The 23136-nt window shown below is 39.0% G+C and overlaps 1 protein-coding gene across 2 annotated transcripts in view; it reads left to right on the top strand.

Annotated features, from left to right (window-relative positions):
* The window catches only part of LOC126474070 (CDK2-associated and cullin domain-containing protein 1-like), a 55049-nt gene extending 41471 nt beyond the window's left edge, over nt 1-13578 (top strand). For both annotated transcript variants that reach the window (XR_007586568.1, XM_050101479.1), the window contains one exon: nt 12358-13578. The gene's annotated coding sequence lies outside the window, so the exon portion shown is untranslated. The remainder of the gene's footprint in view (nt 1-12357) is intronic.
* The last annotated feature ends 9558 nt before the right edge of the window (nt 13579-23136 follow it).

The raw sequence follows: 23136 nt of genomic DNA, 5'->3' as shown, positions 1-23136 counted from the left end.
AGATAATGCGTTGACAGACACATATTACAAATGGTATTTCATAATTATTAAAGTACAGGGTGATTCAAAAAGAATACCACAACTTTAGGAATTTAAAACTCTGCATCGACAAAAGGCAGAGCTAAGCACTATCTGTCGGCGAATTAAGGGAGCTATAAAGTTTCATTTAGTTGTACATTTGTTCGCTTGAGGTGCTGTTGACTAGGCGTCAGCGTCAGTTGATGCTAAGATGGCGACCGCTCAACGGAAAGCTTTTTGTGTTATTGAGTACGGCAGAAGTGAATCGACGACAGTTGTTCAGCGTGCATTTCGAACCAAGTATGGTGTTAAACCTCCTGATAGGTGGTGTATTAAACGTTGGTATAAACAGTTTACAGAGAATGGGTGTTTGTGCAAAGGGAAAAGTTCTGGACGTCCGAGAACGAGTGATGAAAATGTAGCACGCATCCAGCAAGCATTTGTTCGCAGCCCAGGAAAATCAACTCGCAGAGCTAGCAGAGAGCTGCAAATCAGCAGGATGGAGCGCCACCACATTGGCACTTATCTGTCCGTAACTACCTGAACGTCAACTACCCGAGGCGATGGATCGGCCGCCAGGCAGCCCGTGACAGAGCACTTCATCACTGGCCTCCAAGAAGCCCTGATCTTACCCCCTGCGATTTTTTCTTATGGGGGTATGTTAAGGATATGGTGTTTCGGCCACCTCTCCCAGCCACCATTGATGATTTGAAACAAGAAATAACAGCAGCTATCCAAACTGTTACGCCTGATATGCTACAGAGAGTGTGGAACGAGTTGGAGTATCGGGTTGATACTGCTCGTGTGTCTGGAGGGGGCCATATTGAACATCTCTGAACTTGTTTTTGAGTGAAAAAAAAACTTTTTAAATACTCTTTGTAATGATGTATAACAGAAGGTTATATTATGTTTCTTTCATTAAATACACATTTTTAAAGTTGTGGTATTCTTTTTGAATCACCCTGTATAATCATTGTTACAACATCTGTAGGTCTCATATATTTTTTATCTTCTTCAGCTGTTGTAGGCCAAGTGTAAAAAACAACATAAAAGCTTTTGTTCTTCTGTGGGATGTATCGTTAAAGTTTTTTGCATTATTTAACATAAGCTTGTTTACAGAACATTTCTCGCCTTGTGCTGGGGTGGTTGGCGGTCTGAGTTTTGTTAGGGCTTTAAAAGCCTGAAATAGTTTTGAGTCAATTCAAAGGTGAATGTTCTTTTTCCTAAAACCCCTTGGTTGAGACTGTCATACTCAAACATATTGTGTGTGCTGTGACGCATTAAAGTTGGCTTCCGGTGGCCTGTCTTTTTCCATTGTTTCTATACTCTGGACATTTGCATTTGAAAAGATCTCGCCACCAGTCTTTAAAGTTTCACAAGCTGCAATATGGTCGCAAATGGAACTGTGACCCGAAAACGTAGATTAAATTTCTTTTGTTTCACGGCTATAGTCACAAACTTGTAGGTCCTCAGATTACCAGTTTCAGTCAGCTATGACCATCTTCAGATCTGTTTTATAAAAACATGTCCTAATACATAGCTCCAGTATATTAGGATATGTTTTTAAAAAACAGATCTGAAGGTGGTCATTGCTGACTGATACCAACAGTCTGAGGACCTACAAGTTTGTGACCATAGATGTGAAACAAAAGAAATGTATTCTAGTCTTTAAAGTTCTTAACAATGTTACCATCAAGACAGTTTATAATGATTGTGTTCTTTTTATTTTAAGTGTAAAGGATAAGTTCAGTATATTCTTTGAACATGTAAACTCTAAAAATTTGTCATAAATTTCTTTTTATTCCACCCAAACATCCTATCACATGGTAAGAAAGAGTGCCCTCAGGCAAGAAAATATTGAAATGTAACTCACTCTCTCTCTCTCTCTCTCTCTCTCTCTCTGTCTCTCTCTCTCTGTCTCTCTCTCTCTCTCTCTCTCTCTCTCTCTCTCTCTCTCTCTCTCTCGCTATAAAATGTAGACTGGCAATGGCAAGGAAAGCGTTTCTGAAGAAGAGAAATTTGTTGACATCGTGTATAGCTTTAAGTGTCAGGAAGTCCTTTCTGAGACTATTTGTGTGGAGTGTAGCCATGTATGGAAATGAAACATGGACGGTAAATAGTTTGGACAAGAAGAGAATAGAAGCTTTCGAAATGTGGTGCTACAGAAGAATGCTGAAGATTAGATGGGTAGATCACATAACTAATGAGGAGGTACTGAATAGGATTGGGGAGAAGAGGAGTTTGTGGCACAACTTGACCAGAAGAAGGGATCGGTTGGTAGGACATGTTCTGAGGCATCAAGGGATCACCAATTTAGTATTGGAGGGCAGCGTGGAGGGTAAAAATCGTAGGGGGAGACCAAGAGATGAATACACTAAGCAGATTCAGAAGGATGTAGGTTGCAGTAGGTACTGGGAGATGAAGAAGCTTGCACAGGATAGAGTAGCATGGAGAGCTGCATCAAACCAGTCTCAGGACTGAAGACCACAACAACAACAACGATAGAATCTCCCTCCTCTGCAAGATACAATATTGTTTATTAAGAACACAAAATAGCAGTAAAATTTTCCCGATGACCTAGATAGTATATTTTTGTATATGGCATGTGATAAGAAGCAACAGGAATTTTTTTTAATTTTGTGGGCTTTTACATCCAATTTTTAATTTTTTTTAAATCTTGTTGGTACACATGTTCTTGCTGTATGTTTGCATTTTCAGCTGTTTTGAATATTTAATATATTGTAGACAGTTGAAAAGATTATACATGTATTTGAGTGCTCAGTGAATTTTTACTTTTGAAAAAGATGGATCAATTAATTTGCACTAAATTTTGTCTGAAAATTGGAGTATACTGTGGTACTGCATTCAAAATGTTGACTGGCTTTTGGCTATGAATAAGACAACAATTTATGAGGTATAAACAATTCAAAGAGGGGTGAGAAGATGAAGATGACACCCACCATAGCACATATATTACTGACAACAATATGGAAGAAGTAAAGAAAATGGTCCTGGAAAATCGCTGAATTACCATCAGAGAGGTTTCTGATGATGTCAGCATTCCTTTGGCTCAGGCTAAGCACTTTTTTCAGATATTTTGGGCATGGAATGTGTAGCAGCAATGTTTGTGTCAAAATTGTTGAGTTTTGAACAAAAACTATGTCACATGGACATCGCTCAGGAATTGCAGAATGAAGTCAACTACAATCCTGAACTTCTAAAGGAGATTGTAACAGGTGACAAAACATGGGTATACTGGAATGATGTCAAAACCAAGGCCCAATTGTCCCAATGGAAACTGCCTGAAAAGCCAAGACCAAAAAAAATTTGACAACTTCAATCACATATGAAGGCTGGTCTCACTGTTTTCTTCGATTACAACGGGGTAGTGCATGATGAGTTCCTGCATTATGGTTGCATGGTAAATAAGGAATACTATTTGGAAGGTATGTGCTGTTTTCATAAAGCTACCTGAAGAAAACGATCAGAATTGCCGCAAAACCACTCGTGGAAATGACATCACAATAATGCTCCCACTCATACGTCAATGCTCATTCATGACTTTTTGGCAAAAAACAAAACTCTTATGTTGCCTCAGCTACCGTATTCACCGGACATGGCCCCCATGTGACTTCTTTCTATTCCTGAGGCTGAGGAGAACCATGATAGGATGCTGTTTTGTCACCATTAATGAGATTAAAAAAAAAAAAGGCAATCACTGAAGGAGCTGAACAACACAACGAAAAGTGACTTCCAGATGTGCAGCCATCCTAGATTGGAAAAAGTGTGGCATAAGTGTGTTATGTATGAGGGGCATTGCTTTGAAGGGGACAAAGTTGATGATGAATAAATAGCTTCTTTAAGAAACACCAAAATTCCCATTAGGGTCATTCCATGTCAAGTGACCTAAATTTAGACAGGCCCCCCACTTGACCATCTCCAATTTTGATGAAATTTTTACAGGATGTAGACATAGACCTTACACGAAGCACTGAAAATTACTGCTTCATAAGTAGTGTGGTGGGGCCACTAGCCACCTTTTCGTAAAGGCTCGTTTTTGACATTGCGACTGAAATGAATAAATGATCAACTTTGTTTTACCATTGTTCAGTGTCTAAGAGACCTGTCGTGCTGAAACTTTGTGATCCTGTTCAACTTTTTGGGTACAATAGCTTAGTTGTAGTACAAAAGGTCAAACTTCTGCAATAATATCTTCAAGGTATGCATTAAACAACAGTGGGGGAAAGGCAACAACCTTGTCTAACACCTCATCCAATGCTGCTTCCTTCTGACACTTCATTTCCAGTCTTTATCCTTACTTTCTAGTGTAAATATAGATTCTGTATCAGTCATCTCTGTTTCCAATCTACTCCTTTCCTCTTCAAAATATCCATCAGCTTGCTCCACTGAACTCCGTCAAAAGCCTTTTCTGAATCTATAACAGCAAAGATTTCTCTAACTTTTTCCTTATATCTTTCCCGTATAGTTCTTAACAGGCCAATAGCATCTCTTGTTCCTTTTTCCTCATCTAAATCCGAACTGCTCCTCTGCAATCCCTCTATCCAGCTTGCCATATAGCCTTCTATTCAACACTCTGAGAAACACTTTAGCTGCATGAGAAATTAGACTGATGGTCCTATGCTCTTCACATTTTTTCATGTTTATCTTTTCCTCTATTGGTATCATAATTGTTGCAAGGAAGTCCTCAGGCCATTCCCCTTTGTCCTATATCTCATTACAGAGGTAGACCATTTCCTTTATTGCCTTGTTTCCCAGACTCTAACAGTTCTGCTGGCACATGCCTTCCTATTCTTCATCTCCTTCAGCACCTTTTTTATTTTTGCTTCCAAGATGGTGAATCCCTTTCCATATTCTGGCACATATTGCTCCTCTTCAACCTTAATTTCACTTTGTATCTCATCCCCCTTATACAGACATTCAGCATATTCTTGCCACCTGTTCAAAACCTCCTGTGGTTTTTCTGCTAGAGTACCATCTGCTCATTCTATTTCCATGTTATTCCTCTTTCTTTTATGTTCAAAAACTTTCTCACTAGCCAGTCTATACATTATTTCATACTTCCCCTTTTTTCCATTTTCTGTATTTCGTCTCATTTCTATTTAATCCAGTTTTCTCTTGCTTCTTCAGTTTCTCATCTTAATTCATTATTCAGTTTCCTGTACCTCTTTTTGCCTTCTTCAGTTTCTACATTTTTCCACTTTCTCCGCTCTTCCATCTTTTTTAACATGTTTTCTGTTATCCATTCTTTGCTGGTGCTTTGGGATACTCTAATTCCTAGTACTTCTTTGGCAGAGTCCATGAGTCCTACCCTCATTTTTATCCATTTGTCATTAACACTTTCATCAACACTACCGCTTCCCCATTTTTCCATAAATCTGTTTTCCAAATCTGATTCCTTTCCTACCTCTTCAAGTCTTTCTATGTTTATTCTTTCTTTTGCTTTGCCTCTCCAGACTTTTTTCAACTTTGCTTGTCTTTCTCCCACTATTAGGTTGTGGTCTGAATTTATATCCACTCCTGTATTCAATCTGTATATTGAGCAAACCCCCCCCCCCCCCCTCTCCAGGAACCATAGACCTTGCCGTTGGTGGGGAGGCTTGCGTGCCTCAGCGATACAGATAGCCGTACCGTAGGTGAAACCACAACGGAGGGGTATCTGTTGAGAGGCCAGACAAACGTATGGTTCTTGAAAAGGGGCAGCAGCCTTTTCAGTAGTTGCAGGGCCAACAGTCTGGATGATTGACTGATTAGGCCTTGTAACATTAACCAAAACGGCCTTGCTGTGCTGGTACTGCGAACGGCTGAAAGCAAGGGGAAACTACGGCCGTAATTTTTCCAGAGGGCATGCAGCTTTACTGTGTGGATAAAATGATGATGGCGTCCTCTTGGATAAAATATTCCGGAGGTAAAATAGTCCCCCGTTCGGATCTCCGGGCGGGGACTACTCAGGAGGACATCATTATCAGGAGAAAGAAAACTGGCATTCTACGGATCGGAATGTGGAACGTCAGATCCCTTAATCGGGCAGGTAGATTAGAAAATTTAAAAAGGGAAATGGATAGGTTAAAGTTAGATATAGTGGGAATTAGCGAAGTTCGGTGGCAGGAGGAACAAGGCTTTTGGTCAGGTGAATACAGCGTTATAAATACAAAATCAAATAGGGGTAATGCAGGAGTAGGTTTAATAATGAATAAAAAAATAGGAGTTCGGGTAAGCTACTACAAACAACATAGTGAACGCATTATTGTGGCCAAGATAGACACGAAGCCCACGTCTACCACAGTAGTACAAGTCTATATGCCAACTAGCTCTGCAGATGACGAAGATATTGAAGAAATGTATGATGAGATAAAAGAAATTATTCAGGTAGTGAAGGGAGACGAAAATTTAATAGTCATGGGTGACTGGAATTCGATGGTAGGAGAAGGGAGAGAAGGAATCACAGTAGGTGAATTAGGATTGGGGGGAAGAAATGAAAGAGGAAGCCGCCTGGTAGAATTTTGCACAGAGCACAACTTAATCATAGCTAACACATGGTTCAAGAATCATAAAAGAAGGTTGTATACATGGAAGAATCCTGGAGATACTGACAGATTTCAGATAGATTATATAATGGTAAGACAGAGATTTAGGAACCGGGTTTTAAATTGTAGGACATTTCCAGGGCAGATGTGGACGCTGACCACAATCTATTCGTTATGAACTGTAGATTACAACTGAAGAAACTGCAAAAAGGTGGGAATTTGAGGACATGGGGGGGAAAGGCAAGCAGTGGTTGGGAAGGGAGTAATAGCCTCTCCCTGATGTTATTCAATCTGTATATTGAGCAAGCAGTAAAGGAAACAAAAGAAAAATTCGGAGTAGGTATTAAAATCCATGGAGAAGAAATAAAAACTTTGAGGTTCGCCGATGACATTGTAATTCTGTCAGAGACAGCAAAGGACTTGGAAGAGCAGTTGAACGGAATGGGTGGGGTCTTGAAGGGAGGATAGAAGATGAACATCAACAAAAGCAAAACGAGGATAATGGAATGTAGTCGAATTAAGTCGGGTGATGTTGAGGGTATTAGATTAGGAAATGAGACACTTAAAGTAGTAAAGGAGTTTTGCTATTTGGGGAGCAAAATAACTGATGATGGTCGAAGTAGAGAGGATATAAAATGTAGACTGGCAATGGCAAGGAATGCGTTTCTGAAGAAGAGTAATTTGTTAACATCGAGTATAGATTTAAGTGTCAGGAAGTCTTTTCTGAAAGTATTTGTATGGAGTGTAGCCATGTATGGAAGTGAAACATGGACGGTAAATAGTTCGGACAAGAAGAGAATAGAAGCTTTCGAAATGTGGTGCTACAGAAGAATGCTGAAGATTAGATGGGTATATCACATAACTAATGAGGAGGTACTGAATAGGATTGGGGAGAAGAGGAGTTTGTGGCACAACTTGACCAGAAGAAGGGATCGGTTGGTAGGACATGTTCTGAGGCATCAAGGGATCACCAATTTGGTATTGGAGGGCAGCGTGGAGGGTAAAAATCGTAGGGGGAGACCAAGAGATGAATACACTAAGCAGATTCAGAAGAATGTAGGTTGCAGTAGGTACTGGGAGATGAAGAAGCTTGCACAGGATAGAGTAGCATGGAGTGCTGCATCAAACCAGTCTCAGGACTGAAGACCACAACAACAACGGGACCTGGATAAACTGACTAAACCAGAGGTTGTACAGAGTTTCAGGGACAGCATAAGGGAACAATTGACAGGAATGAGGGAAAGAAATACAGTAGAAGACGAATGGGTAGCTCTGAGGGATGAAGTAGTGAAGGCAGCAGAGGATCAAGTAGGTAAAAAGACGAGGGCTAGTAGAAATCCTTGGGTAACAGAAGAAATATTGAATTTAATTGATGAAAGAAGAAAATACAAAAATGCAGTAAATGAAGCAGGCAAAAGGGAATACAAACATTTCAAAAATGAGATCGACAGGAAGTGCAAAATGGCTAAGCAGGCATGGCTAGAGGATAAATGTAAGGATGTAGAGGCTTATCTCACTAGGGGTAAGATAGATACTGCCTACAGGAAAATTAGAGAGACCTTTGGAGAAAAGAGAACCACTTGTATGAATATCAAGAGCTCAAATGGAAGCCCAGTTCTAAGCGAAGAATGGAAACCAGAAAAGTGGAAGGAGTATATAGAGGGACTATACAAGGGTGATGTATTTGAGGGCAATGTTATAGAAAGGGAAGAGAATGTCGATGAAGATGAAATGGGAGATACGATACTGCGTGAAGAGTTTGGCAGAGCACTGAAAGACATGAGTCGAAACAAGGCCCCAGGAGTAGACAACATTCCATTGGAACTACTGACGGCCTTGGGAGAGCCAGTCCTAACAAAACTCTACCATCTGGTGAGCAAGATGTATGAGACAGGCGAAATACCCTCAGACTTCAAGAAGAGTATAATAATTCCAATCTCAAAGAAAGCAGGCGCTGACAGATGTGAAAATTACCGAACTATCAGTTTAATAAGTCACAGCTGCAAAATACTAATGCGAATTCTTTACAGACGAATGGAAAAGCCGGTAGAAGCTGACCTCGGGGAAGATCAGTTTGGATTCAGTAGAAATGTTGGAACACGTGAGGCAATACTGACCCTAGGACTTATCTTAGAAGAAAGATTAAGGAAAGGCAAACCTACGTTTCTAGCATTTGTAGACTTAGAGAAAGCTTTCTACAGTGTTGACTGGAATACTTACTCTCTTTCAAATTCTGAAGGTGGCAGGGGTAAAATACAGGGAGTGAAAGGCTATTTACAATTTTTACAGAAACCAGATGGCAGTTATAAGAGTCGAGGGACATGAAAGGGAAGCAGTGGTTGGGATGGGAGTGAGACAGGGTTGTAGCCTCTCCCCGATGCTATTCAATCTGTATATTGAGCAAGCAGTAAAAGAAACTAAAGAAAAGTTCGGAGTAGGTATTAAAAACCAGGGGGAAGAAATAAAAACTTTGAGGTTTGCCGATGACTTTGTAATTCTGTCAGAGACAGCAAAGGACTTGGAAGAGCAGTTGAATGGAACGGACAGTGTCTTGAAAGGAGGATTTAAGATGAACATCAACAAAAGCAAAACTAGGATAACGGAATGTTGTCGAATTAAATCTGGTGATGCTGAGGGAATTAGATTAGGAAATGAGACACTTAAAGTAGTAAAGGAGTTTTGCTATTTGGGGAGCAAAATAACTGATGATGGTCGAAGTAGAGAGGATATAAAATGTAGACTGGTAATGGCAAGGAAAGCGTTTCTGAAGAACAGAAATTTGTTAAGATCGAGTATTGATTTAAGTGTCAGGAAGTCGTTTCTGAAAGTATTTGTATGGAGTGTAGCCATGTATGGAAGTGAAACATGGACGATAAATAGTTTAGACAAGAAGAGAATAGAAGCTTTCGAAATGTGGTACTACAGAAGAACGCTAAAGATTAGATGGGTAGATCACATAACTAATGATGAGGTATTGAATAGAATTGGGGAGAAGAGGAGTTTGTGGCACAACTTGACTAGAAGAAGGGATCGGTTGGTAGGACATGTTCTGAGGCATCAAGGGATCACCAATTTAGTACTGGAGGGCAGCGTGGAGGGTAAAAATCGTAGAGGGAGACCAAGAGATGGATACACTAAGCAGATTCAGAAGTATGTAGGCTGCAGTAGGCACTGGGAGATGAAGCAGCTTGCACAGGATAGAGTAGCATGGAGACATGCATCAAACCAGTGTCAGGACTGAAGACCACAACAACCTGTATAAGCTTTGACATTCTTCAAACAGTTCCTAAACCTTTTCTGTGTCAGGCTCCCTATTCAAATTTGATATCCCTGTGTAACATGCCTTTTGTGGTGTTCAAATAATGTGTTACCCACTGCTAATGAATTTTCTTTACAGAAACTAATTAGTCGTTCGCCTCTCTCATTTCTTATTCCTAATCCAAATTTTCCTACTGTATTTTCATTTCTTTCTTCACCCACCACTTTCATTCCAGTCCCCCCATGTGATTGTAATGCAGGCATTTCTATTTTCTTTCTCAATGAGTTCTTGTATTTTCTCATAATATACCTCCACTTCCTCATCTCTATGTTGGCTGGTTGGCATATATACCTGTATTAACACCAGATCTTTTGAACTACCCTTCAGTCATATCATCATCAGTCTTCTATCATTATACTGCACCTTCATTACCTTATTTTTCAGCTTTTGCCCTATGAATATTCCTACTCCGTTTTCACCACTCTTGATTTCTCTGAGTAAAAGAGCTTATAATCTACATTTTCTATCTCACCATTCTCTCCCCATCTCATTTCACACAGACCGAGGGCATCTAATCTGTTCCTTTTCATCTCCCGTTTTGCATTCTCTAGCTTTCCTGCTTGCAGTAGTGTCCTTACATTTGATGTTCCAATCCTTACCTTTCCTTCCTTCACTGTCCCTTTCTTCCTTTCAAATATGTGTATTCTCATTGTGTTCACCTCCCGGAGATCCGAATGAAGGGAAGTTTAAACTCCGGAATCTTTCACATGGAGAGACATACCATGTACTGCCTGGGACTGTAATGTAGTAGTTTCCCGTTACTCTTTCCACATAGACAGTAGGATGCCCAGCTTAAAATCAACCACTCCCTATGAGTCAGATCCTGTCTGTAGCTGCCCCAGTGGGGTACAGTCGCTACTTGTGCTCGTTTCATACCCGAAGTGAAAAGATGCCTCTTCCGCCAGCTTCACCATTCTGGAAGGCTCTTTCTCCACTATCGCTGCCATTGAGGTCTTATACATATAACAGGAAATGACAGGAAGAGGACATGGTGAGGACAGGTTTGGGATAGGAAAAGGGGAGCGATAGGCCATTGTGGGATACACTTTGTCTGGCTCCTCCCCTTTGGCCTGTCCAGCTTGGGTGATCCTTCTGGTAGGTGAGCGAACCCCGGCATAGCCCTCCAGATCCAGATCTCACAAACCACTTCGCCCACACAGACAGATCTATGTTAAGGCAGTGTCCCCTGAGGAGGTAATACAGGGTAAGAAATGATTTCCGAACTAAGAACAGATTATTAGTCAGAAATGGTTATTTTTCGTGGTTTACTCCACTAGGTGGTTCTGATCTCTCTGCCAGGGGGAACTTAGATTCCTCGGGTGTGCCTTCAAGACTGTTGCCCAGGTTTCACTGGTAAATTTACGCTAGACAGGCATGGAAGAGTTGTGGTTTGCGTTCACCTGTCTTCTTTTACATATTAGGCATCTTATCTTGTAAGAGATGTGTAATTTTTTGTGGTATTTCAGCAGGTATTTTCATCCCCTATCCACCCTCTATCCCCATCTGCCAATGTGTAGATGGAGCCAGCACAAACAAATACTGCAACACGCTTCATCTGATGCCAAATGTAAATGGAAAATATTGATTTTGTTCCTCATTGGGGGGGGGCCTTAAGTTGCATTTTCTTTGCCAGTTTGATACAATACGAGGGTTTGAACTTCAATATTGACAACTATTTATTTACAGCTCATACAAAATAGATACGTGTTTCAAAGTTTTACTGACCTTCAAAGTAATCACCAGCATTGTGTATAACCCGTTGCCAGCGATGTGGAAGTCGTAGGGTACTCTTAGCAGTGCCAGTTGTGTTGACAGTTCAAGCGGCGCGGTCTACTGCCCGATGAATTTGTAGCAGTTCTGAAGCGAATGTCATGAACTGTTTCCTTCAGTTTAGAAATCGAGTTGAACTCACAAGGGCTTAAGTCAGTGGAGTTTAGTAGGTGGTATAGCATTTAGTAGCCCCAACAGTCAAACAAATCAGTAACAGCTTGCACTGTACATGCTTGAGCATTGTCCTGCAGGAAGTGTCATCACTTCTGTCTCTAAGCTGGCCATAGGTTGTGTTCCAAAAATGAACAGCACAGAGACATAAGTGATGACACTTTCTGCAGGACCTGACCATCGTTTTGCAGGACAATGCTCAAGCACGTACAGTGCAAGCTGTTACTGATTTGTTTGACTGTTGGGGCTGCTAAGTGGTATACCACCTACTGCACTCCCCTGACTCAAGCCTTCACAAGTTCAGTTCATTTACGAAGTGAGTGGCTAAAAAATAATATTGTTACTCATCATTATATTTTAATTAATGCAAAGTAACATTCAGCTGTATATTGCATTGTTATCCTTATGGACTCAGTTATCCAAGTCTGAATACATAAGAACATGAAATTTCATTTTGATTACCCAGACACTGAGGTTGGGTGTTTTATACACTCCAAATGAGATGATTTTTTAATTTATTTGTTTATTTTTCAGTTGAATCTATCAACATGAGAACAGTGAGCAATTGCATCTATCTTCCATTTTCCTACATGTTACCAGCACCACAAGAAGTGAGGATGAGGAATGAGCAGTTTCTCTCCTGAACAACAGTGTCTGTTCCAGATTGTAAAGAAAAAAGTCTGAGAGGAAACTGAACCCAGAGGGAGTGGCAGAGAAGAGAGGTGTGCGTGTGTGTGTGTGTGTGTGTGTGTGTGTGTGTGTGTGTGTGTGTGTGTTTTACTGTTGTGTTTGTTTGGTATTGTATGCACATGAATAATATTCTTAATTGACAACATTTTTGTTAAGTAACTCGCATAAAAAATTGTGAATGATGAAAAATGATTATGTGAAAGTTGTCTTCATTTATTATACAAAGATTGTATTAATGTACACATCTGACTGGAAACAATCATTGTTGAAATTCAGTTTGAAGTGAATTTAAAATTAGCCCAGTTTTTTTGAAATATACGTTGATCGACTGAGTGATGCACTGACTTGTATAACAGATGAAGACATCTTTTTAATGACCATTTTCAATTCTTAAAAAATGCACTCGATGTTATTCTCTGTTTTGTTTTTATTGACATCATTGTATTTTCAGTTCACAGTAAAATATTTATCTCCATGTCACCAAAATAAATGAAAAGTTATATAATTTCATTGTGTGTATATATTCCTTGATGTGAACTCCTTGGCTGTGGCTTACATACGCTGTAAATATGCAGATTATGTGGAAGTAAAGTGCTTTCAGTAATGGTGCACTGAGGTTCTCAAAATCAGAACTTCAGCAACTGAAATAAGCCTTTTGTGTGTGATTTCATTTTATGACATATTTTGTAGTAGAAGCAGGTCGCAAGAAACTAACATACTACATACTGTAATTATATTTGTACAGAGTTCTTAACCAAAATATTTGTGCATAATATACCTTCATAAATACATAATTTTTGCTGTATTATATGACATTTATTTTACATGGATTTTTATTGTAGAGATTTATTTTTTTATTGATAACTACCGTGCTTAGGATGCATGATTAACATTGTATTGTAGAACATTCCTGTGTGAAACAATATCAGATAAGTACATGTATTTTCTTGCTTTAAAATTTACCCTTGTTGTTTTGTCGTTTTTTGTACGTGTATTGATAAGTGTTTGAATCTGTGGTATACAGCAGAATCAGAAATACATGTTTACTTATTTATGTGAATTACATATAGTTTTTTACTGCTTTGCTTAAACTCTGCCTCTGAACTTCTACATTATTTTCTGTGCCAACTAATGTATTGTAGAATCTTGTATGAAGGTAGCTAATATGCAGTTCCATACAAAACAAATTTAGAGTAGTTGATACACATGTTAGCAGGTGAGAGTTGGTTTGGGACAGAGTGAGGGAGGTGAAAATCACAGACCTGAGGTATCAGATATGGAAACAGGAGAGACAGCTGGGGAGGAGGAGAGGGAGGCTCATGTGCAGGCAGCATAGCTGCATTTCCTATACAAGAAGGAGAATTGCAAGGCCGACCACTAAAAATAGTGTGGAGGGATGTACATAAGCCATGAAGTTGGTGTGGAGAAAAAAGGGAGGGAGGAGACATACTGACAGACTGATGTAGGAATGTGTAGGCATGAATTAGCAGATTAAGGTTGGATATCATTGTTTTTCAGCAGGAATGCAGTAGGATATATGGTTGTGAGGCATTTTATATGTATTTTTACTTTACAGAATTGTTTATGACTTGTTTCCCTGCCTAGTGATGTTAATACATCTGTAATTGACCAAGTACAACATTCTTGTTGCTTCCCACTTTCCAGTGGCAGCACATATATTGTAAGTGATACCTGACAAATACTGGGAAAAACAGTGTCCCCGCATAACATCCTACTTTAGGTTCTTTTCATGTGTCTCGCCTAAAAATTACAACTACAACTTCTCAATCACAGCTGCCCTGTAAATAAAGTTCATACTAGGAAGGCAAATACTATAGCCAACTAATATTCTCAACACAGTATCTGGGAATAGAGAGCTTAAATTATTTAATTTCGCATTCACTGTGACAAAGTTATCTGTACTTCCCAATTTATTTAAAACTGGAATAATACAAACATTCTTTCCTAGCAGTGGATTTTCACAGCTTGCAAACATTAATTTTTACATACTACAGAAAAGTTTCCTGGTACTTGCAGTTGGTTGGTAAAGCTCAGTCATGAAAGTTGTTCACCCTAAATGGAGATCATCAATCAACTATTACAGTCTAATTCTGTTCAACATACACAAAACACTCCTCTTTCTACATGGTATTCAACATGGACAACATTACAGAAGACAGCCAATAAGAAAGACAGACAGACTCCTTCAACTCACCAATTTCAAATTTCTGTGCAAATCAGTCTGGAAATTTGTCAAAATATAATGGATCCAAGGCAGAGCTTGGAGAGACATGGAGACAGTGCCGCATAGCGTGCACAACTCCTGGTCTGGTGGTCCACAGGGGCAGATTTCATGCACCAGCACAGACGGTATTTACATCATCTTGTTGTGAACCGCTTGTTTCTGTTGCTGTATGTATCAGCTGCCATTCTGATGGTTATAATTGATCTATGCATTCCCTTTAGTGACTTTCCTGTGATCAAATGATTTTTTACTGAAAGGGGATCTTTTCCTAAGTAAAACACAGTACAAATTGTCACCCTGTCTAATTTTTTAAAGACATGGCACAAATGCCTGTGTGCTCTGAGACATGCCTTCAGATGTGGATGGTGCTGGAATATTCATGTTGTTATGGTCAAAACAAACACCACAGCATTAATTTTATGACTCGTAACATATTAAAAATTTTAAAATGTTCTGTTCAGATCAAAAGATAGTTAATATACTCTGCTTTTATTGAATATACTCATTTTAAATTGTATACTGAGAAGAGTAAACCTATAGAAAGTGTTTTTTGAATAGCTATTATTAATGTCAAATGATTCCCCAAGAACCATGCAAAGAAGGAGTGTTAGGTGCCGACAGCATTAGGAAACACCTGCTCTTGTAATCAATATCCTTTGACGGCAAGGACAGAATACACAGCCCTATATAAATATCAAAGAATAAAGTAGCAAAGAACATATTTGCTTTGCTGAGGACCATGATGTTAAGGAATTCCATAGATGATACAAATAGACTCCATGCAGACAACTTCTAGCCAAAATCAAAACTGCTTTTCTGGTTTCATGTTTGTTGTTTCATGTTGATGCTATTATAATAGTCTTGGACAGATCAAAATGCTGCCATTCATAAGCTTTGATAGGATAGACCTTTTTTGCTCATAGTTCAGCAGTGAATATCTGTGAAATGGCTTCTGGATAACACTATACACAGTCTTGTGCAGATCTACATTTACATCAGTACTCCACAAGCTACCTTACAGTATGTGCTAGAGTATTCTTTTGTTCACCACTGTCACTTCCCACCTTTCCTGCTCCGAACACGAATGATTCATGGGAAGAAAGACTGTTGGTAAGCTTCTGTGTGATATCTAGTCTCTGTAATTTTACTTCATGGCCTTTTTGTGAGATATGTGCTGAGGGAAGCAATATATTTGTTGACATTTCTAGGAATGCACACTTTCGGAACATTAACATTAAACCACACCATGATGCAGAAAGCCTCACTTGCAGTGTCTGCCACTGGAGTTGTCTGAGCAACTCCATGAAGCTTTCTTGCTGTCTAAATGATACTGTAACAAAACACGCTGCGCTTCTTTGGCTCTTCTCTGTCCTCTGTCAATCCTGCCAGTACGGGCCCCAGACTGATGAGTAGTATTCAAGTATTGGTCAAATGAAGGCGTCACAGGCTATCTCATTTGTGGGATGACTACACTTCCTGAGGATTCTTCCAATTAATCTCTGTCTGGCATCTGTGATCAGTTTTATGTGGTCATTCCTTAAATTGTTGTGGTAGATATTTTATGGATGTGACTGCTCCAAGTAATTGTTTTACAATCATGTAATCGCACAGTGATGGTTCTTTCTGCCTATTTATGCACAATATCTTATATTTGTGTATGTTGAGGGTCACCTGTGACTCCCTGCACCAAGTGTAAGTCTCCTGCAGGGCTTCCTGCATTTTGTTAGTTTTCTTGTGCTGCATCAACTTCTCGGTTTACAACAGAATTATCTGCAAAAAGTCATGAGGACCGTCTGATGTTACTGACTAAATTATTTATATATATTGTGAAAAGTAATGGTCCTATAACATTCTCTTGGAGTATGCTTGAAGTTAGTTTTTGTCTGAAGATTTCTCTCCATTGAGAATGACACACTGTGTTCTATTTGCTAGAAACTCTTCAATGTAATAATAATAATGTTCATTGGGCAGCAGTGCAGAACTGTACTGAATACCTTCCAGAAATGAAGGAACAGGGCATCTACCAGTTTCTGGGTGTTAGGGATGCTCCAAACACGAATGATTCGTGGGAAGAAAGACTGTTGGTAAGCTTCTGTGTGCTATCTAGTCTCTGTAATTCTACCTTCATGGCCTTTTTGTGAGATATATGCTGAGGGGAGCTGGGTTTTAAGACAGTCATAGTTTACGGAACCCATGTTGATTACTACACAGAAGACTTTTTGGTCTCAAGAAATGTGATGATACGCAAGCATACAAAAGGTTCCAGAATTCTACAACCTACCAATGTCAGAGATACAGCCTTATTGTTTTGCTTTTCTATTTGACAACCCTTCTTGAAAATGGGAATGACCTACACTTTTTTTCAATCACTAGGAACGCTTTGTTTCTCCAATGACCCATGGTACACTGCTCCTAAATTTTTTTGTGTACTGTATGTAGAATTGCATCGGTACTCCATACGGTCCTGTGGCCATCCCTCTGTTGAGTTGTGCTGTCCCATTGTCAGTTATGTCAAAATCTGTAATTTTTACTTTCGTGCAATAATTTAAAGGAGGGACCAGAGTATAATCTATCTCAGTGAAACAGTTTGGAAAAAGATGATGAGTATTTTGGCCTTCTCTCTGTCGTCTTCATTTCAGTACTATTATCATCACTGAGTGTCTGGACATATGGCTTCAATCCATTTACTGATTTAACATAATATCAAAACTTCTAGGATTTTCTGTCAAGTTAGTAGATAGAATTTTACTTTCCAATTTGTTAAACAATTCATGCACTGATCTTTACCTTGATCTCAGTTGCATTCATGTTTTATTTATCTGTAAGGTTTTGGCAGAACTTAAATTTGCAGTGAATCTCTCTTTGGTTTCGTTGTAGCTTTTTAACACTGCTGTTGTACCATGGCGGGTCTTTTCCATCCCTCAGAACTTTTCTCAGGACCTACCTGTGTAAGATATATTGTACAATAGTCTTGAACATCATCTGTTTGATGCTCATCATTTTTTGTCCCGAAGATGAATTTTTTCATGTTGACGACTCAGGTAATCTGAAATCTGTTTCTTGTCACTCTTGCTATGCAAAAATATCTTCCTTACATTCCTATTTACAGCCATATTGATCAATACTGTAACAGCTTTATGATCACTGATGCGGTGTTCTACGTTAACTGAATCAAAAAGTACAGGCCTGTTGGTGACTGGGAGATGCAGTACATTATGTTCACAAGTCGGGTCTCTGATTAGGGCCTTAATGGAATATGGGACATATAGGTGTAAATTCAAGTTGTTGATATTAAAAACTATTCTACAACATTCGACCTTCAGATGATTTTTTACAATAAAGTATCCGTTTTACGGAATAACAGTACAGTGCCCATGTTCACACTAATCACAGATGTCTTCAGTAGTCACTGGTAGTAGTTGTCACTTTCTTAAATAGCCAGCTGGCTCTACTCAACAGCGTAAATACATTACCCAAGGAATGAAACCACAATGAGGACAGCAAACTAGACAAACCATCGTTTCAGGCACTGCAGGCAGTCAGTGCCAAGACCACATTTATCCCAAATTCCCTAAAAGTGGGTGTATGTAGGAATAAGAGAGCTCTTTGAACTTCACCTTTCTTCGATACTTCCACTTGATTGCACGAAGCAAAAGTGAGCAATATGGCCAGTGGTAAAGGTACTGGATTCCCATTTCAGTCATTCAAATATAGGAGTTCTCTGGATTCACAAAGTGACTTCTTGGGTTGGACTAGCTAATTTTCCCCCTCATCCATGTCCAACTGGGATATCATCAGCACTGTGTCTCTGATGACACAAATGTTGACAAGACATTAAACACGAACCTTCATTTTATATCTGAAGGCTGTGATCCTCATGCTGACAGGCATAGGTCTATCTTAATATGTTTCTCTGGTTATCCTGCTGTCTTACCTTAATGCAAGTGTACTGCTAACTTGATTTTGATGAGGCACTATATGTACAAATTGTTCTGCTTGTAGCTTAGTATTATTCCCAGACGGTAATTCACATAGCTAAGAAGATAAAATCGCTCTCAAGTGGTGACACTGTCATTAAGTATGTGTAATTTTTCTTGGCGCAGACTACACTCTGTGAAATTGATAATGAGCGCCTAAAGTATTGACATTACATAATATGTGGTCCCTATGATCAACATTAGCTACTGTTGTTTTCTTATTGGTTATTGTATAAGACTTCGTGCACCAACAGCTTTGCGTGCAGCATCTTCTGGAAGGACAATGTGTAGCTTACTAACCCGAAAACGGACATGAAAAGAGAGCGCCAGTTGGTTGCGTGTGCACACTACTTGACTGAAAGCTGAAGTACCGTACCATACTATACCATTCTGTGACAGACTACCTTACAAAGCCAGAAATTATAATCCAGTAGGCATAACAAGTATTGGGAGGCCAACGAAGAGAGAAGCATTTTAACCGGCAAATCCCTAACACTTGAAGTGCACAAGAAGGAGCACCACATTAATATAATCCACAAAGATAAAAGCGATTACAGTCCATTAAAATTACTTGTCAGTTGATGCTTGTCAAACATGACTATGGTGCTGCCACAGTGGTCATCAACTGCATCTCGGTTGTGGCATGATCAAACAGTTGCCGGGCTACTGCACTTGTAGAATACACTGTTGCCTGCTGTGATTGATGATTGTCAAATACACAGCAAACTGAGCTGAGTATTCCAGCTGTTAAATGATGCTTAGAATACACCACTATTTATAATACTGCAAGCTAACTAAAGGTTCGTTAAGATATGTTGACAGTTTTCATGTGATTCTGAGAGCTCTGATTGGAGGAACTTGGTTTCAGACTATAAACAAAAAGGTAATTTTAATCATACTTTAGTGTTTCAGCAGTGTGGAATATAAGTAACAGCAGCAGCACAGACTTTAGAGGGTCCATTTGGAAAGACAGCATCAAATGGCTGTCAATGAATGACAGTCTTGTGGCAGTAAATCTTTTATTCTTTGTGGTGTATACATTTTGTAGATTACAAATGACAGGTTAAAAGGGAAAAGCAAATGAAACCCTCACCTATGTTTACAAACAGTAAGGAACATAAATAAAGTAAATAGCACGAATAACAGTTTAAAAGGGGGAAAATAATATTGTCCAATTCTTGATAATAATTCTATATACTGTGAAACAAGCACACAACAGAAATGTTAATTGACTCAACTGAACTGAAATGACAACAAAAAGCTTTGTAAAGAGAATACTATTGACTCGTTATGTCATAAGTGTATAATAACCAGCGCGTTACAATTGCGTACTACAGGATGTTTAAAAAAGAACGACCTGATTTTGGACAGTAATAATTAACGAAACATGAGACGTGCCAGCAAGGAAAAGTGCGTTGTTTGAATGGACATGGCCTAGAGTTTCAGAAAAATTGCCATTAGACTTCAGTCAATGTGTCTTCTCAGTTTGCAGTCAATCAGAAGTGAGATGGGATCCGCTCAACAGAAGGCATTTTGTGTGCTGCAGTTTGCAAAGAGTGGGTTAGTGATTTCGGTCCATCATACTTTTATCAGCGTTCTAGCACTGATCTGCCTGTACCCAAAATCATTTGTCATTGGTATCGCCAATTTGAAGAGACAGGTTGCTTGTGCAACGGTAAGAGTCCAGATGAACTTCACACTTATGATAACATGATGGAAAAATTCGGCAAATGTTTGAGTGGAGTCCACAAAAATCTACTCGCCACATAAGCAGAGATCTGGCAATGCCTCTATGACTGACTGGCAAGTGTTAAGGCATTGTTTGGTCTGTAAATCATACAGACTACAATTAGTGCAAGCTCTTTCGGTTGGTGATGAAACTGGTTGACTTCACCAGTACTCTGCTACAGGGTATAGAAGACAATACACTTTCACTGTTGTTAATTTTCAGTGATGAAGCAACATTTCATGTTAGTGGCAAAGTAAACTGAAATAACATGAGCTTATGGGAAGTGCAGAACTTTCATGGCATTACTGAGCATGAAAGAGACTCGCCTAAAGTGAACGTTTTTTGTGACACTTCTCACAAAAATGTATGGTTCCGTCTTTCTTGAGGAAAACATAGTTACTGAAATGAGCTGTCTTCAAATGCTGCAGAATTGGGGTTTTCCACAACTTCAGAAGGACTCCAACGACTTCTTTTTCCAACTGGATGGAGCTCCACCACATTGGCACAACAACATACAATAGTTTCTCAATAATGGTCTGCCTCAAAGCTAGATAGGGCACACAGGACCCCAAGACACTGCTCCTCTTCATTCTTGGACTCCAAGATGGGATATGTGAAGGAAAGTGTATTCATCTTCCGTTTACCTCATGACATAGGAGAAGTGAAGAACAGAATAATAGCTATCATACCTTCTATAAGAGCGGGTACATTGCGTAAAGTTTATAACGAATTTAGGTATTGTCTAGATGATGTTCCTAACACTTTTAAGATTTTGTGAGTATTTTGCAAATTATACCATGTGTGTTGTATGTTTTATCAATAAATATGGGGATTTGAAATCAGGTCATTCTTTTTGAAACACTTTGTACTCATGTGTCCACTCAAACTTAAGCTATAGATTTTTTTAATAAAATTCACAGAATACAGAGTCAGTTTTAATTAAAATTAGTTATTAAGCTCATTGGAAGCCTTTTTTTTAAATACAGAAACATTTTTATTTTCTACAATTTCACTAACAGTTTGTACTTGTAAACATTTTTACTACGAGAAAGCAGAAGTTGGAGAAAACATCATACGAATGTACTCATCAAGTGACAAAATGTTATTTTTCTTTTTTGTGTATAATGTTAACAAGCAAAACTAAACAAAAGTTGGAAAGATTAAAATCAAAATTTTTTTCAGGATGAACATTATTTTAGAAGACATCTGTTAAAAATTACAATCATTCCTAGTACGTATCAGCTTCTTGTCGAATTTCCATAAGCAAGCAGCACATCTTTATCAGTTCTTCAGGTCTGGAACAAGAGTTACTTAAGCAAGAGCATTACTAACAATATGCAGGCTTACACTCGCATTATCAACAAACTGGCACATGTATACTTACTAGGACTGTTGATATCTCCATCCACAGTGGATGGAGATATGTGTGTGTGTGTGCGAGTGTATACCCGTCTTTTTTTCCCCCTAAGGTAAGTTTTTCCGCTCCCGGGATTGGAATGACTCCTTACCCTCTCCCTTAAAATCCACTTCCTTTCGTCTTTCCCTCTCCTTCCCTCTTTCCTGATGAGGCAACACTTTGTTGCGAAAGCTTGAATTGTGTGTGTATGTTTGTGTTTGTGTTTCTGTCGACCTGCCAGCACTTTCATTTGGTAAGTCACATCATCTTTGTTTTTAGATATAAGTATTGATTTATTATTAGATATTCTGTATATCAACAGTGAGCAGCCTGTCTGTCACCCTTAGAGCAAGAAGTGAAAGGAAAATTATGCAAATGCATACTTTGTGATAACCACTTTGCTAACAATGGTAACTATTTAGGCCAATAAAAGGTGTTCGATGGGTCCACCATTCGGTTTCATCGCGTATTGGATCTGTCCGGAACACGTCAAGTCAATTTCCCTGTTTTTCATTTCTGCTAACACCAGCAACCTAGCAGTTGTAGTTTCAAGACTGTGTGGTGCAGCTGAACATTGCAGTTTCTGCTGGTAATGCTGTGCACCAATTACATCAGCATATCCCCCTCACATGTCTCCACCCACCACAAAGACCAATCTTGTCACGTAGATATTTTTTTATCATTTCCAGCAGCTGTTTTCAAGAATGTCAATGTGAAGAAATAGCACACTAGTTGTGCTAAAAATTGTTTCTTAACGCAACTGGTGTGCTATTTCTTCACATCAAAAGTCTTGTTATTCTGGATGTTATGAAGGCTCTAAAAGTAATGTGACTCCTCCTCACAGTGAAAGTAAAATTATGTTCTGCTACAATTTCAAAAGAATAATTTCAAATATTTACCAAAATTGCTAAAAAATGTAATATAAAAAAAGGCACCAGTTTGCTTTTGTTCTACAATATTACTTCTATTGTTAACTGTTTTTCAGCTTACAAGGCCATCTTCAGACATTTACTGAGTATTATCACCAAAGAAGTTACAATGTTGGCAAACAACATTGGAAGAGAAGTAACACGTCTAGACTGAAGTTTTTAATTTAATTTAATCGTATGATGATTTTATACAATATACAGTTGATATAAGGCAAATGATTTTATACAATCTACATCTACATCCACACTCCGCAAGCCACCTGACGGTGTGTGGCGGAGGGTACCCTGAGTACCTCTATCGGTTCTCCCTTCTATTCCAGTCTCGTATTGTTCGTGGAAAGGAGGAT

The sequence above is a fragment of the Schistocerca serialis genome, chromosome 4, assembly GCF_023864345.2.
Source record: "Schistocerca serialis cubense isolate TAMUIC-IGC-003099 chromosome 4, iqSchSeri2.2, whole genome shotgun sequence".
NCBI lineage: Eukaryota > Metazoa > Arthropoda > Insecta > Orthoptera > Acrididae > Schistocerca > Schistocerca serialis.
This window is presented reverse-complemented; position numbering and strand designations above follow the sequence as displayed.